Source organism: Phoenix dactylifera, chromosome 16 (genome assembly GCF_051530095.1).
Source record: "Phoenix dactylifera cultivar Ajwa chromosome 16, Ajwa_hap1_PhDact_Kaust_v1.1, whole genome shotgun sequence".
NCBI classification, from domain to species: Eukaryota; Viridiplantae; Streptophyta; class Magnoliopsida; order Arecales; family Arecaceae; genus Phoenix; species Phoenix dactylifera.
Window position 1 is genome coordinate 304489 of NC_143205.1, and position 15693 is coordinate 320181.

The window sequence follows — 15693 nt, forward strand, 5'->3', positions numbered from 1 at the left end:
TTCTTGTTAGTTACGGAATAATTATCCTACACCGACTAAATGCATATTTAATCATAGAAAAGTAAAACCAAATTGGCGCGAGTCCAGTATTTCGCGCAGGCTGGAGGTAAAATTTTTGGCGACTACATTTTGGTCCCTAAAGGTTCCCCTCCAGCGACTAAAAAAAATTTAGTCGCGAAAAGTATGCATGTAGGGGACGTGAGAAACCAAACAAACCCTAATTCCCTATTCCTCTATTCTGCTTTAACTTTTTTTTTTTGGTAAATTCTGCTTTAACTCTGCCTTCACCCGTCGCCTTCACCCATCGCGTTCGCCCGTTCGCCCGTCGCCTCTCCGTTCGCCCGTTCACCCGTCGCCTCTCCGTTCGCCCGGCGTCGGCGTTTCAAGGTATGTGTACTCCTCCGTTATTTGATTTAGCAGAGGCCGGGAGGGAGAGGGAGAGGGAGAGGGAGAGGTGGGGGTCCTCCGTTGTTTGATTTAGCAAAGGCCGGGAGGGAGAGGGAGAGGGAGAGGTGGGGGTCGTTGGGGGGCTTCTCATCCTTCGCCGCCGCCGCAGCCACCGCGGAGGGCTTCTCCTCCTTCGCCGCCGCCGCAGCCACCGCAGGGCTTCTCCTCCTTCACTGCCACCGCAGCCACCACAGCCACCGTGGCCCCCGCAGGGCTTCTCATCCTTCGCCGCCGCCGCCCCCGCAGGGCTTTGCCAGGTCCATTCCGGTCAGGCCGGCAGGGAGAGAGAGCGAGGAGGCGAAGGGGATTTGGGGCGAGGGCCTTTTCTTGGGCCGGCAAGGAAAGAGAGCGAGGAGGGATTTGGGGACAATAGTTTTGTTTTGGGTGGAGAGAAAGAGAGGGGAGGGATTTGGTTGGCTTTCATCCCTTCACTTTTTTGGTTTTGGTCTTGGTTTTCCTTCCCTCACGATCCAGCTGGGCCATTGGGAAGAAAGACAGGGGTATTGGAGATGGACTTCTTAGAGGGTGGAGATTCTTTTAATTGTTTGGGTTGAATGGTTGCCTTGCTGTGATGTAGCTTGGGTATCGAAGGAGAGATGGAAGATGGGAGATGGTGGGATGGGATTTCTTTTAAACTAATTATTTTTCCATGCTTCTATTCAAGGATTATATTAAACTGAAGAGGCTTCTTGTCTATCTTTGTTAGATTCATGCATCTTTGTTGAAATAGTATACTTGACAGCTATCTATTTTCATATCATTTTTTTTAACTATTTTATACTTATTAAAATTTATTATTATTATAATAATAAAAAAAGAAAAAGCCTCATTCACTGAATTTGTCTTAGGCCCTCAAATATATTGGGCTGCCCCTAGTTTCTGCAAGTAGATCTGTCAGTTATTTTAGTTTTCTTATTATGTAGTGGCTATATGCTAATCTAAATTACACTTTGCAGCCGGAGTTTAATGGTTGAATTTTCAGAATTTTATAAGAAAACGCATACCAAGAAGAACAAAGAGTGGATTGATCCTATTTGCGCCGTGAAACATGTAGGTATCTAAAATCTCAATAATCATTTAAATCAGTTTCTGCTTTTGCAAGGTTATATACATTTAATTCTGTTGTTACCTTTGCATTGACAGTCAAAGATGTTAAGCTTGCGAGAAGAATCTTCCCAATCCGGTGTGCACTTAACATCAGAGAAGATGTCTAGGCAGGCACTTGGAAAAAGGAAGAGATACATTCTTGGATTTAGGGATGGGCCGAAGCCCTCTTCATCTTCTTCCACACCTAGTCGTGTGTCATAAGACCATGTTGGGGAGTTGCAGAAACTTAAAGCTGAGATGGAAGAGATGAAGATGGAGCGTGAGGAGCTGCGGAGGCAATTGGAGCAGGAGAGGAGAGAGCGTGAGGAGGAAAAGAAAGAGCGAGAGGAAGAATAGAAGCAAATTGCACATCTTACAAGTTTGGTGACAGAGTTCTTAAAGGGAAAGACTCAAACGCACAAGTCATCTATCCATCATGATGGGGCCATGTATTCAACTGGTGGTACAAATACTCGTTGGTATGTATTCTCATTTATATTACGTAGGTTATTTAGAGATTTGGACCAAATTAAACGAAATGTCATTGTGACTTATACTTGAATTTTAGTTTATTATTATTCACATGTGGTTATTGATTGTGTATTCTTTTTTGCTTTCTCAGATACATGGTGGAGTTATGAGCATGTGAAATCTAGTTTCTAGGTAATGGATAGCTTTTATTCAGATGATCATGGTGGAGTTGTCTACAAGCAGAATCCAGTTTTTGGTATAAGAATATTTTTGTCTACATGATGGTTGTTTGGATGAATAGCAACATCAGATATTTTGGAATTTTTAATTTACATTTTGATGTATTTGGTGATGATTATCACCTTAACATATGGTATGGATGAAACATTTTGATGTATGGTTAATAGGTATGCTTGACTTTAGACTTATAGATGATGATATTTATAATGAATAATTATGGATTCTCCAACATTGTGTATACTTCTATTTGGTGAGCAAATGTATTGTGCAATATGGATATTGGATAGGCTGTGTTGTTTGTACAGGATTTGGAACGAGCCCAAAAATAAATATTAAGCTTATAATTTGAATTGTTAATTAAATACAGGTTAATACTTTCTGCCACCAAAAAATGTTTGTTGCCAGTGCATTTCAATACATTCTGTGACTAAACTATTGGTGGGGGAAGATAGACATTCAGTGACCATTTTTTTGGTAGCGGAAGACAAACCTTCCACGACCAACTATTTGGTCGGCATTGAAATTAGCGACAACAGATTTGGTCGCGGATAATTTTCTTCGGCAACCAAACATTGGTCGTTGTTGGTGTACCTTAGGTAACCACATAATTTTGGTCACCAAAACCTTTTAGTGACTAGGTTTCGGCGACGAAGGGTATGCTAGTCGCGAAAAGATTTCGGTGACCAACTATGGTTATTCGGCGACTAGAATCTTAGTCGCTGAAAGTGTATTTTCTTGTAGTGAGGCTGAATGATTGCGAAGCAATATTCTGGAACCTTTGGACTATAGTTACCGTATAATTCATCCCTATGACACTAAATACTCAGGACGACTTCAGAGTTCACTGTCAACTCTTTAATTAGTTCATCCATAATGTGTTTCAACTTTAAAAATTCTGTGACTCCTCACAATGGTTACCCTGGCCAAGATTTTGCTAAATTGAATGCAAGGGCATTATCTCCTGTCACCAGGAGAGGTCAATTCCATCTTAACTTATATACCGACTTTGTAAGTACTTGACTCCACCCAGTAACCTTCCGTCATTGAATTATAAACTCAGATAGTCCGGTACCAAAGTACAGTGAGTTGCTTGCCAGTCACCATGTTGATCTCAGGTCGGAGGGACACATATACCCATATCCACTTGGATCATCTCTTGATAGCATAGCGTTCCGGAACTAGTCACGTTCAGTAAAATGTACTCTTACACTTCACCTGTATGGCATATCAGTGTCTCTACACTCCTTGGTTAAGAGGACAACCAATAATATGGCACACAACGACTTATTCTTGATAATGCTATTATCCTAGTAATAGCATATCGTTTGGTCGCGAACAGGTTTAAGGACTCATAGACAAATCCTTCTTTATCTTTTAAAAGAGCTCTAAGGACTTTTTCACATTACATGAGTTCAAAAAGATGTACAAAATATATTCGATAAATAATACCAAATAACTTTTTATTAATTCATTAATTCATATACAATTCAATCATCAACAGGCTGACGATTGACTTTTAGGACACAATTCCTAACAATATAACCATTAACTTGCCACCTATTCGGCAGTTGTACCATTCCATCCACTACCTAACAATTATCACTAGTTTAATTTTTGTTCATTATCTCCGCCCTTTCCCCATTTTGACCTGTGATAACCATCCACCAACCATTTGATCCAGTTACACCCAATGCCTTGTCCCAGGCCGAGAATCCCTCCTTTAGATCAAGTTCTAAGGACCCTGTGTCCAGGCCAATAGTCACTCAATCTCCTCTTACTCTAGGCCGACAAGCTTGAACTCATAGTTTAACATTTGTATATTTGACATGTATTCTGATGTTCATCTTAGTGTTCGATCTTCTATCTAACACTTTGGCTTTAATTAGCGACCTCTGCACTCGATGTCTTTCAGTCGGCTTTCATTACCAAGGGTGAGGTCTTTTTTCTATCATTTCTTAGCTTCTAGTATCGCCGCATGCACATTACCTATTCAGCCTTTGAACTTCCACTATTAGTTAGGATGTGGTGTAAACAACTATTAGAAAGCGGCAACATGCGGCAACAACCAGCGACCTTGAGGCAGCTGCGGCGGTGCTCGAAGGAAAAGGAAGAGGAAAAAAAGGGGGGGGCGGTTAAACCTGAAACCAACTCAAAGAGAGAGGCCCAGGAGGGACGGGAGAGACTGGATCGGCCAGAAACCGGCAGCAAGCGCGAGCCTTAGGGGCAGGCCGTCTGGGCCTTGCACCAGCATTACGTTACAGGCCAAAGGCCGGGCCGCATCCAATACCCGGATCAATGGACTAGGCCTATGTGAGATTAGGCTGGCCTATGGGCCAGGCCTTACAACCTCACAACCATCTGTTGGCCGGCATGGCTCCACAAAACAACCGCATCTTCAAGTGATGTGCTTCTCCATTTGAAGTAATGCAGTGAAGGATGCAGACGTTAGTTGCTAAATGGGTTCATGGCATGCAGTCAGAATTCATTTGACCGCAATCTGTTCTGGGTTTTCGACGATAGTCGATGATCAGACCTTTAAAGATTAATCTAACCTAAACTTTTATGTTTTCGGATCCGGGTCCGGATCCTCCCTAGTGCCGACCTGAACCAGCAGCGAGGGCTTATTTTCCGATCATAACCGTCCATGATTGATGCGATCATGGCCTTTCATCATCGAAAGACAGGGCCCTCTCGGGTCGCGATCGCGATCGCGCTCGCCCATTCCGCATCAAAATCAAGTGAAAAGCTCCGTTCCAAGTGGGAAGTGAATGAGAGGGGCTTCGCGTCGCCCGTCTCTCCGACTCCGGCGAGGGGTCGCGGTCGCCGCCGCCTCTGATTCGCTTGGTGCAGGTCGGGAACGCTCCAAGACGCCGGCGTATGAGACGGATCCCGCCTTGCATCAACTGAATTGGAGGCGGAACGCGACGATTTCTCTACCATCCATCCTCTGATCGTTTCTCCCGTGATCCCATCTCTTCTTCTTCTTCTAGCCGATCGATCGTCTTGCAAGTCACTACCTTGCGCTGGTTTTGGCTTTCTCTCTTCTGTTCTCCGATTTGGATTCGTATTTGAATGCCTTCTGCTTTAATCTATGCAAAGTTTCCATCTTTTACCTCGATTAGATTCTTTTAGTTGATTAGCGGATATTGATATAGTTTTTAGATCGATCGATCGATTTGACGATTCTTCGTCTTTCTGTCCTCGGGGGCTACTACCTGCAGGCTCTGTAGAATATTTGCCCACACCGTGCACGATCTTGATATGGCGATTTTTTCTAAAATAATATATATATATATATATATATATATATATATATATATATATATATATATATATATATATATATATGTATGTATATATATGTATATGTATGTATATCTATATGTATATATGTATATGTATATAGGTATATATATATATATATGTGTATATGTATATCTATATATCTATATATATATATATATATGTATGTATATATATATACACACACATATGAATATTAAAAGATCAGAAGTTTCCGACTTTATTTCTTATTTTTTGCTTAAATACTTGAGATTGCATGAATTATCGAGGAGCATGATGGAAATTGTTGGCTAAGCAGGTTTGTTTTCGGGTGATCATCCTGGTTTTTTATTGTTGGCTAAGCAGGACTGAGCCACTTCTCATGGAACACAAAGGAGCTCCTGTACTTTTAGTCTTCTCTCTTAGATAGTATATACCAACCACTGAATGAACAAGGCCATGGACTGAATCAAAAAGCAATTTCTTGTGGAAGCATTGTTACTTACTAGGTATGGAATCATCAAGGTGATCCCCAAGGTTCATTCGAGTTCTCTATAGGTATGGTTAATGATCTTACAAGTAAGAGCTCGGTGACTATCCTGATCGTGTTAGTTTATATTTTATCTTTTATGTGTAAAATGAGCTGCTGCTGGTGTTTAGTGGATCAAAAGTTGCTTAGGAGAAACTTTTTTCTCTTCTTGGCCTGTTTTGCTCATTTATTGACTGGTTTCTTTGCCACATTTTAGCGAAGAAAGCCGTTTTTGGAGAAAGAATAGAATCCTGCAGTAATTAAATGGTTTCTAGTAATCAATTCTCGTGCATTGAACCTGACCTTTTTTTTCCCCTTAAATCTTCTTTCATTAATATAATGCCATGAGAGGCTTCTGATGACTCTTCTGTTGTGAATGGTAGTTTTAAAACCATTAGCTACAGATGTTGTTTTGCTGAAAATCTGCTCTGTTTTTGAGACTATTCTTTTAAAGGGTGGAAAAAGATGGGAAAGGCTTATTAGTTTAATTTTTCCTTTTGTGCAAAGTTGATGCATCCCTTGGACTGAGTTACTGTTTCAGCCACGTATGTAGGGCTTTCAAATGAACAAGGTGTATGCAGTCCAGCTTGCATTCGGCTTGAAACTTGGCTGAAGTTTGGCTTGATGAAGCTTGAAAGAAGAATATATAAATTATTTGTATATTATATGATATATTGAGTTATATGAGGATTATTTAATTAGAATGTATTTCTGTAAATTTATAACAAACTAACTTGTGAACATCTGGAGTTCTGTTCGAAGTTAAATGAGCTGGCTTGAGATCAATTTGATGAAAAAATGAGGCTCGCTCAAGCTCAGGTCACTTACGTCTGTGCTTTTGTGTGATCAACAATAAAATTTTCACTTTAGCCTGATTTTCTACTCCAAATATGGCTAACTGTGACCTGCCCGAGATTTAAGCTGCCATTGTGTCTATAGTGTAAGAAAAGATGGTAAAGCTTCTACTATAATGTTGCAAATCTCTTGAGCAACAGAATGCTGAAAATGCTACCTGTACTTTAATTTGCTTTGCTCAAAATCCTTCCCATTCAGTCAATATAAAAAAGGAACGTACTCATCAGGATAGAATCATGAAGAATTAACGATCGTCCAGGAATCATGTCGTAAATGTCTTCTGTGAGTTCTTTGCTGTAACATTGCTGAAATTAAAAAAGAAATTTGAACTGTTTGCAATTTTCAGTTGTTGGGACACTTTTATTAAGTATCCCATATAACAAATATTAAATATTTCATCAATTGTGCATGTCATTAGTAACTTCTCAAATTTGTACTTACATATATTCGTGATTTCTTAATTTTCATAAACAATTGTTGTTGCTGCCAGCTATGTAATAACTGACCTCATTAGCACAGGAAGCAGGCAATATATAGCAGCAAAAGGAAAACAAAGGAATAAATCCATCAAGCTCAGCAATTGACAAGGAAATGCAACAGAAATAAGAAATCCTGGTTATGTCTGCAGGTGGCATGTTTGGTAATTGTTTTGCTTGTCAATCTGTTTTGGCTGCTTTGGCATGGTTTTATGCACTTCTTTGAAGACCCCATGAAAATTTGGTGCAAGGTATTCTTGCTAATATATTACTTTTTATACAATTCCACAATTATACGGTTTTCTGGCCAATAAGCATTTTGCCGAGCCGATTAAAAAATTCCCAGTTAGCTCTTTTATATGTTTTACTCTTGGATAAAATTAGACTCTTCTGCTATTGCAACACTCAGGTTGTAGTGTTTCATTTGAGTCACGCATTAGGACATCTTGTTCTTGGGAGTTCCATTTGATTGCTTTTAACTGCTGCCTCTGCAACTGTGGTCTATGTTTCCTATGTTTTACTCCATATCCTGCTCACTCCATGACATTTTATTCCAGTGCGTTTAAGGCCTAAAAATAGCATCACAAAGAGTATTATTTTTTCCTTAAAAGTAGATATCTTTTTAAGTTTTTCCATCCAGTTTCTACCAGCACTACTCTTTGGAGTTTGGACAAATTAGAGCGAAGTCCATTAATCTTTCGTTTGCAACTAATTGCCCCAGGTTCTCCCTCATGTTTTGATAAGTTAATCCTCAGTTTCTCATCCAAATCTCATAAAGCAGTGTATGATTTCACATGGATGAACAGATTTCAGATTGAGCTCATCAACAGCTGAAACTCGCATATGAATGCATGGTCATGTTACCAAGGCTTTTTTTTTTTTTTTTTTTTGTGAAATCTAGATCAAAGATTGCCTGCCGAATCTCAACGCGGTCCTTTCCACTTTGTCCCAGTATCACATATCTGTGATCACCCTCCCCTCATGGGTTATCAATCGCACATATCATATCAGAAGAACTTTCTTCTGGAAAGGCACTCGATCAATCTCGAGAGATTTCTGTCATGTTAGCTGGAAAAAATGTTGCAAGTCCAAGTAGAAGGGAGGCCTTGGCATTAAAGATATCAAAACAATAAATACCATCCTCCTTGGAAAATAGAAATGGCGACGACTATAACTAGAACAACCACCATTGCAAAAGATAACAATGCATAAATACTACTACCGAATTTCACTCTCTTCCTCCATAGCCTCTTTGGAAGCTGTGGCCTCAACCTTCTGGGATGTTATTTTAACTGCTTTGCTGAAAAATTTGTATTGGAAAAATGATTTGAATTGCCTTGTTCATAGCAATATATAAGTTGAGCTTCCAAATATAGTAAGATACAACAATAAAATTTCATGATTCTTAAAATAATATTAGGGATCAGATATAGTATAATAACAATAGTAAAATTTTATGATTTGTTATAAATACTAATTTCGAATATGACAATCAAATCTCATAATTTTGGAGATTGATATCAGATATCATACCAAGATTGTGTATGCAATATACAGCAACTATGATATCATACTAAGATTGTACATGCAATATGTGGCAACTGTAGTATCCAATATCGTATATACTATAATAGGAGAGATTGTGCATGATTTCAAGGTGTAATATTTCCTCTCAAGTTAATGTGTGTAGATCTGTAATACCCCACTTGCGTAGCAGATAAAAAAACCGATCACAACCCAAAGCCTTGGTAAAAATATTAGTACGCTGGTTGTTATTTCGACAGAACTTGGTCTGGATTGTGTCTGCTTGTATTTTTTCTCAAACGATATGACAATCTATTTCGATGTGTTTTGTCCGCTTATAAAATACAGGATTGGCAGCAATATGAAGTGATGCTTGGTTATCACAATAGAAATACATAGGTTGAGGCTGGTGAATAGCCAAGCCAGAGAGTAGAGTTTTGAGCTAGACTAATTTACAAGCGGTATAGACCATTGACCAATACTTAGCTTCCGCGGTGGAGCGAGAGACAGTACTTTGTTTCTTTGTATGCCATAAGATAGGACTATCACCAGGAAAACAATAATAACCTGTAATAGAATGGCGAGTAGTGGAACAAGTTACCCAATCAACATAACAATAAGCACTGAAATGAAAGTTGTTCGAAGCAGCCATGGGGATACTAAAGCTAGGGAATGATTTGAGATATCTTAAGACTCGAAGAACAACATCCATATGGGGTTGGCGTGGTCTCTGCATAAACTAACAAAGAAGATTGATAGCAAAGGTAATGTCTGAATGAGTGATCATGAGATAGATCAAATGATCTACCAAGTGTCTGTATGGTCCAAGATCATGCAAAGGTTCGCCAACATCAGGTGATAACTTTAAATTTTGCTCCATCGGGGTATATGCTGGTTTAGCACCTAGAACAACTGCATCTTCAAAAATATCTAAAATATATTTCTATTGAGAGAGAAAAATACCTTTACTGGAGCATGCAACTTTCATGTCCAGAAAGTATTTAAGTGTGGCGAGATCTTTAATTCGAATTGATCTTGGAGGAAAGATTTAGTAGAAGCAATAGAAGAAGGATCATTGCCAGTAATGAGTATATCATCAACAAAAACAACCATAATGGTGATGTTGCCCTTGGATTTGACGGTAAAGAGTGAATAATCGGCAATTGATTGAGTGAAACCAGCCGGAAGTAGTGTAGTGGAGAATTTGAAAAACCATTAGGGAGGCTTGTTTAAGACCATATAAGGATTTGTTGAGGCAACAGACTAATTGTTCTTCTTTCTCTCCTTTTTGAAAAAAACCAGGTGGCAATTGCAGGTAAACTTGTTCATGTAAATCACTATGGAGGAAGGCATTATTGACATCAAGCTGGTATAGATGCCATTGTTTGATGGTTGTAATTGCAATAAGATAACGAACTGGGACCAATTTGGTAACAGGAGCAAATGCCTTATGGTAATCTAGGCCTTCAGGTTGAGTGTAACCTTCAGCAACAAGCCTTGCTTTATACCGTTCAATACTACCATCAGACTTATATTTGATCTACATGTCCATTTGCATCCGATGACATATTTGCTTGGTGGAAGTGGCATCACGGTCCAAGTGTCATAAAACTCTAAGGCCTTAATTTCATCAGCTATAGAATCACGCCAGTGAGCATGTTTCATTGCTGAGGACAAGGACTTGGGTTCCTAAAGAGAAAAAATAGAAGGTAGAAAAGTATGGTGAGAGCTGGAGAATTTATCAAAGAACAGATAATTTTGGAGTGGATTTTTAGTACCTGTCACTAGGTTGTTTTGGTATGGGCAAGAAAAGGATAAAACCTAAGGGCACTGAAAATTTTGAAGCCATTAGGGAGGATGTCAGATCCTTGTGGAGCGTCTTAGAGGTGGATCAACGGATGTTTTAGAAAGATCAACTAGTTTAATGGAATAATGATTAGAAGTGGAAGAAGTAGAGAAGATGGGTTCATCACTATTATCAGTAATGTGAGGAAGAATTGGTGATTAGGAAGAAGGAAAAATGTGAGATGTGTTGGCAAATGGAAAAACTAATTCATGAAAAACAATATCCTTATTAGTGAATATTTTTTTTCTCAAGTAGGTCATATACGTGGTAGTCTTTTTGGCCATAGAGATATCCTACAAAAATATGCTTACATGCACGAGGTCCAAATTTATTTTTGGCTTGAATATGAGAAAAACAAAGACATCCGAATGTACATAAATGCTAGTAAGAGAGTTTTTTTATCAAAAAGTATTTTATGAAGAGATTTACTATCTAAAATGGGAGAAGGAAGTTAGTTAATAAGATAAGCAGCCCTTAAAATACACGCACCTCAAAATTGGATTGGTAGATTGGCTTGAAAATGTAATGCTCGGGCTACTTCAAGGATGTGTCTATATTTGCACTCAACTACATCATTTTGTTGTGGGGATGTTTAATGAATAATTCCTAATGAATCAAGATAGGTTTGCAATTGATGATCCATGAATTCTATCCCATTATCACTTCTAACCATTTTAATTTTACGAAAAAATTGGTTGTCTACAAGAGCAATAAATTTCTTAAACAAATAAAATTTTTCATATTTGAATCACAAGAGAAAAATCCATGTACAACATGAAAAGTCATTTACAAATGTTAAAAAATAACGTGCCTCAGTATGAGATAGAATAGAATAACCTTCCCAAATATCAATATGAATAAGTTTAAAAATGGAGGAAGTAATAGAAGTACTTGTAGGAAAAAAAAATTCTAGTTTGTTTGGCCAGAGAACAAACAGTACAAAAATCTATTTATTTTAAAAAGTAGAAAGAGGAACAGAAATATCTTAGGCTAAAATCTTTAATCTTGGAGTCGACAGATGAGCTAAACAATTATGCCAAAGACTTAACTAGGTGCAATAAGCTGTAGAAGTAGGAGAAACTGGACCCTTGTAGCAGTAAAGACTATCTTTTTTTTTACCCAGACCAATCAGCTTCCTCGTTGATGGGTCCTGAAAAAATATAGAAGTCAGAAAAAAAAGATGGCAACATAATTATGTGTTTTAGTAAACTTACTAGTTAATAGTAAATTTAAATTAAAAGTGGGTACGCAAAAAATATTTTTTAACTCAAGGGAAGGGTACATTTTAATGGTCCTTTTTTGGATTCTTTGAATTTTATCTCCAGTAGATAGCTTAATAGATTGACGAGTTGGTAAATGTTCAAGTGATAAAAAAAATATTAGAGTTGGAGACCATATGGTCAGCATCTATGTCAATTATCCATGTCAAAGGTTGTGAGTTGGAAAGAATACCTGTCATGTTAATAGAACTGGTAGTTTTGTCGATGTTTAATATGGATAGTGTTGTGGTTCAAATTTAGCCGGAGGGTGACCACGCCAGAGGAGTCGAGGGAGCGGCCGGTTGAGACGGAGAAAGGATGCCATCTTCCGTGCACCGACGTACTTGCACAAAGCCTCACCGATGATTCCAGTGAGGGCCCTTCGATGCTTAAGTTAGCGTGGAGTTTATGTTGGCCAAAAAGTTCTTAGGCGTTACCTGATGGGGTTATTTATGGTCCCTACAGAGGTGCCCAGGTGGCGGAGATATGGCCCATCCTCATCATGGGAGGAGATGGCGCTGGCCAGATGGCACATGGCCTCGGCTTGGCACACGATTTGACTGGAGTGGCAAGACGTAGTTCTTTATTGACGTGTCTTGGCGTGGCTATCAAGTGAAACATGGTGCGGTGAGGTTGCCGCAAGGCATGGCCGCATCGCGTACTGGGCGAGATTAGCTCGGCCTTTGGTAGGGGTTGAGGTCAACTTAGTCTTTGACGGGGGCTGAGGTTAGCTCAGTCTTCGATGGGAGCCGAGGTCGGCCTTGCCCACCTGGCAGGGCGCTTAGGTCGGGCCAACATGGGGGCCACGACAAATATTCTGTGAGGTTGGCTTGGCGGGTTCTGAAATTGGCCTAACCTTCTTGATCTTGAGGTCTGCTTAGCAGGGCGCCCCGAGCTCGGGTCGGGGTGCGTCGTCGTATAGGGCGCCTCGAACTTGGCCGGGGCGCGTCGTCGTATAGGGCGCCCCGAACTTGGCCGGGGCGCGTCGTCGTATAGGGCACCCCAAGCTCAGGCTGGGATGCGACATCATATATCCCTGCAGTCGAAGGAGCTCTTTGGCTTGCGATCGATGCGGCAGGGCGCTTCGAGCTCGAGCTCGAGACGTCATTATGAATACCAGAAGAGGTTGCTACAGGTCGTAGCAGCAGAGAGATCTAGCCGAGGTCGACTTGGCCTTCGGTGAGTTCCGAGATCGGACTGGCTCTTAGTAAGACCGAGGTCCCGCCTGGTCGACGCTGAGGTTTGCTTGGCCAGAATGGGGTGGTTCCCTGTTCTGAGCAGGACGATCCATTATGCCCCCTATTAGATAGCAATTGGACATACTGCTCTAGCGTGAGCTGGAGCACAATAGATGGGCCAAGAGGATTTTCACTATTGGTAATATGATTTATAGCAGAAGTAAGTGTTTTGATTCCTCCACGATAGTTCGAATAGCCATGTAATTTGTAACAAGTGTCACATGTGTGACCAGGATAATTGCAGTAATTACAGCATGGTAGTTCTCGACTGCCATGACCACCACGACCTCCACGGCCACGTCCTCCTCGATGGTTACTGGAGTGATTAGAATTTTGCTTGTCAAAAGTTGAAGTAGCCATGGCAGCACTTTCAAGAGACTGCATTGATTTTATTTACAGTGCCTTCTGTTTCTTCTCTTGCAAGATCAGAGAAAAAGTTTTACTTACTGTAGATAGTGGCCCATGGTGAGAATTTGGCTCCGAACAATTGAAAAGGAGTCATTGAGCCCATAAAAAATTGAAAAACCTTTTAATCTTGAGAGATCCGGTTCAACTCCTTCATTGCACTGTAGATGCAAGTAGGAAGTGGACATAGATCATTGATTTCATCCCAATATGCTTAGAGTGTGATAAAATAAGAAGCAACAGAAGATTGATCTTGAATATGCAATGAGATATCTCACTTGATTCAACAAATTTAGACAACCTGACTATGAGAAAAGCGCACCTCTAGATTTTTTCATGCCTCTTTTGTAGTTTCAAAATAGATTATGCTACTCACAAGATCTTTTTGGACTGCATTCCAGATTCAGAAAAACACCATTGTGTCGCAATGTTGCCATGCATTAATTGTTGCTGAACTTTTATCAGACTTCTCAAGCGAACCATTAATAAAGCCAATTTTATTCTTGACTAAGATAACAGTCTTCATAGTTTGCCTCTATGGAGTATAATTATCACCAGTAAGGACTTGAGAAACTAGAACCATGCTTGGATTATTTGAGTGGTGAAGAAAGAACGGTGACGTTATATCAGTACTAAGATTGGAAATAAATAGTAGAAGAGGCCATGATTATCAAATGGAGAATAGAGGGCCAAGAAACAAACACCAAGAGGATGAAGGGAGAACAAGAATGAGGGGCTGACTGATCAAGAAAAAACCTGCTCCGATACCATAAAAAATTTGTATTGGAAGAATGATTTGAATTGCCTTGTTCATAGCATTGATGTGCTTTATATACAAGTTGAGCTCCCAGATATAGTAGAATACAATAATAAAATCACATGATCATGGAAAAGATACTGGAGATAAGATATAGTATAATAACAATAGCAAAATCCTATGATTTAATGCAAATATTAATTTTGAATATAATAATCAGATCCTATGATTTTTGGAGATTGATCTAAGATATTATACCAATATTGCGAATGCAATATGTGGTAACTGTGATATCATATTAAGATTGTGCATGCAATATGTGGCAGCTGTGATATCCAATATCGTATATATTATAACAGGCAAAATTGTGCATAATTCAAAGCTATAACACTAACCATAGCAATGGAGCTTATCTTAGATTTCGGCAAGAGGCATACTTCATGATCAATTTCCTGCTCTCTACCAAGCATCTCCTTTATAATTATATCTTTAGAAAGGGTTTCGCTGCCGACAGGCTAGGTCGGACCTGCACCCGCTACTCCGAGACATTTGGAGCATGGGGGAGGAGTTAGATGTATTTCGGGCTTCGCATATTTTTCAGAAGGCGAACAGTGCTGCGGACTGGGTCGCCTCCTATGCAGCCCATCATTCTGGATATGTATTTTGGGTACTTGCGATCGTGTGCCGCAGGCATTAGATCGTGTTTTGTCTTGTGATTGCTCTGGGCTGTTTCACTGATATGTGTAGTGAGAAGCCGGTTCACCAAAAAAAAAAAAAAAAAAAAAGGGTTTCAAGGTCAGTGGACTTGTCAACAGAATCTTTGATACAAGAAGTGTAAGTGTGTTTGACAGGATAGATTAACTTACTCTGGTGGAGATCATAAGTATGATGTTGACAATGAGAAGAAGCATGCTAAAAATAGACATTTGGGTGCCAAGATAAATTCAGAGTGAATTTTCCATACTCACTCATTTACCACATTGGTTACTACCGTGGTTTAACATAGGGGCTAACTCCGAGTCAAATGACTCAATTCCAGTCTGCTACATCTCCAGGTCGAGGAGCCCCCGTTCAACAAGCATCCCCGAGCCATTGTAACATTTTCACGCCCTATAACCGTCTTGCTATTATGTGTAATGATAGAAAAAATAAGAGTTGCTATAATATATTATTTAGTGTTACGATGATCGATTATAGTAATATAAATAGCGGTGATTATTCTCACTTGTATCTTTTTTAATTAAATAGTTTTTCTTTTTATAGAAAATCGTATCAATT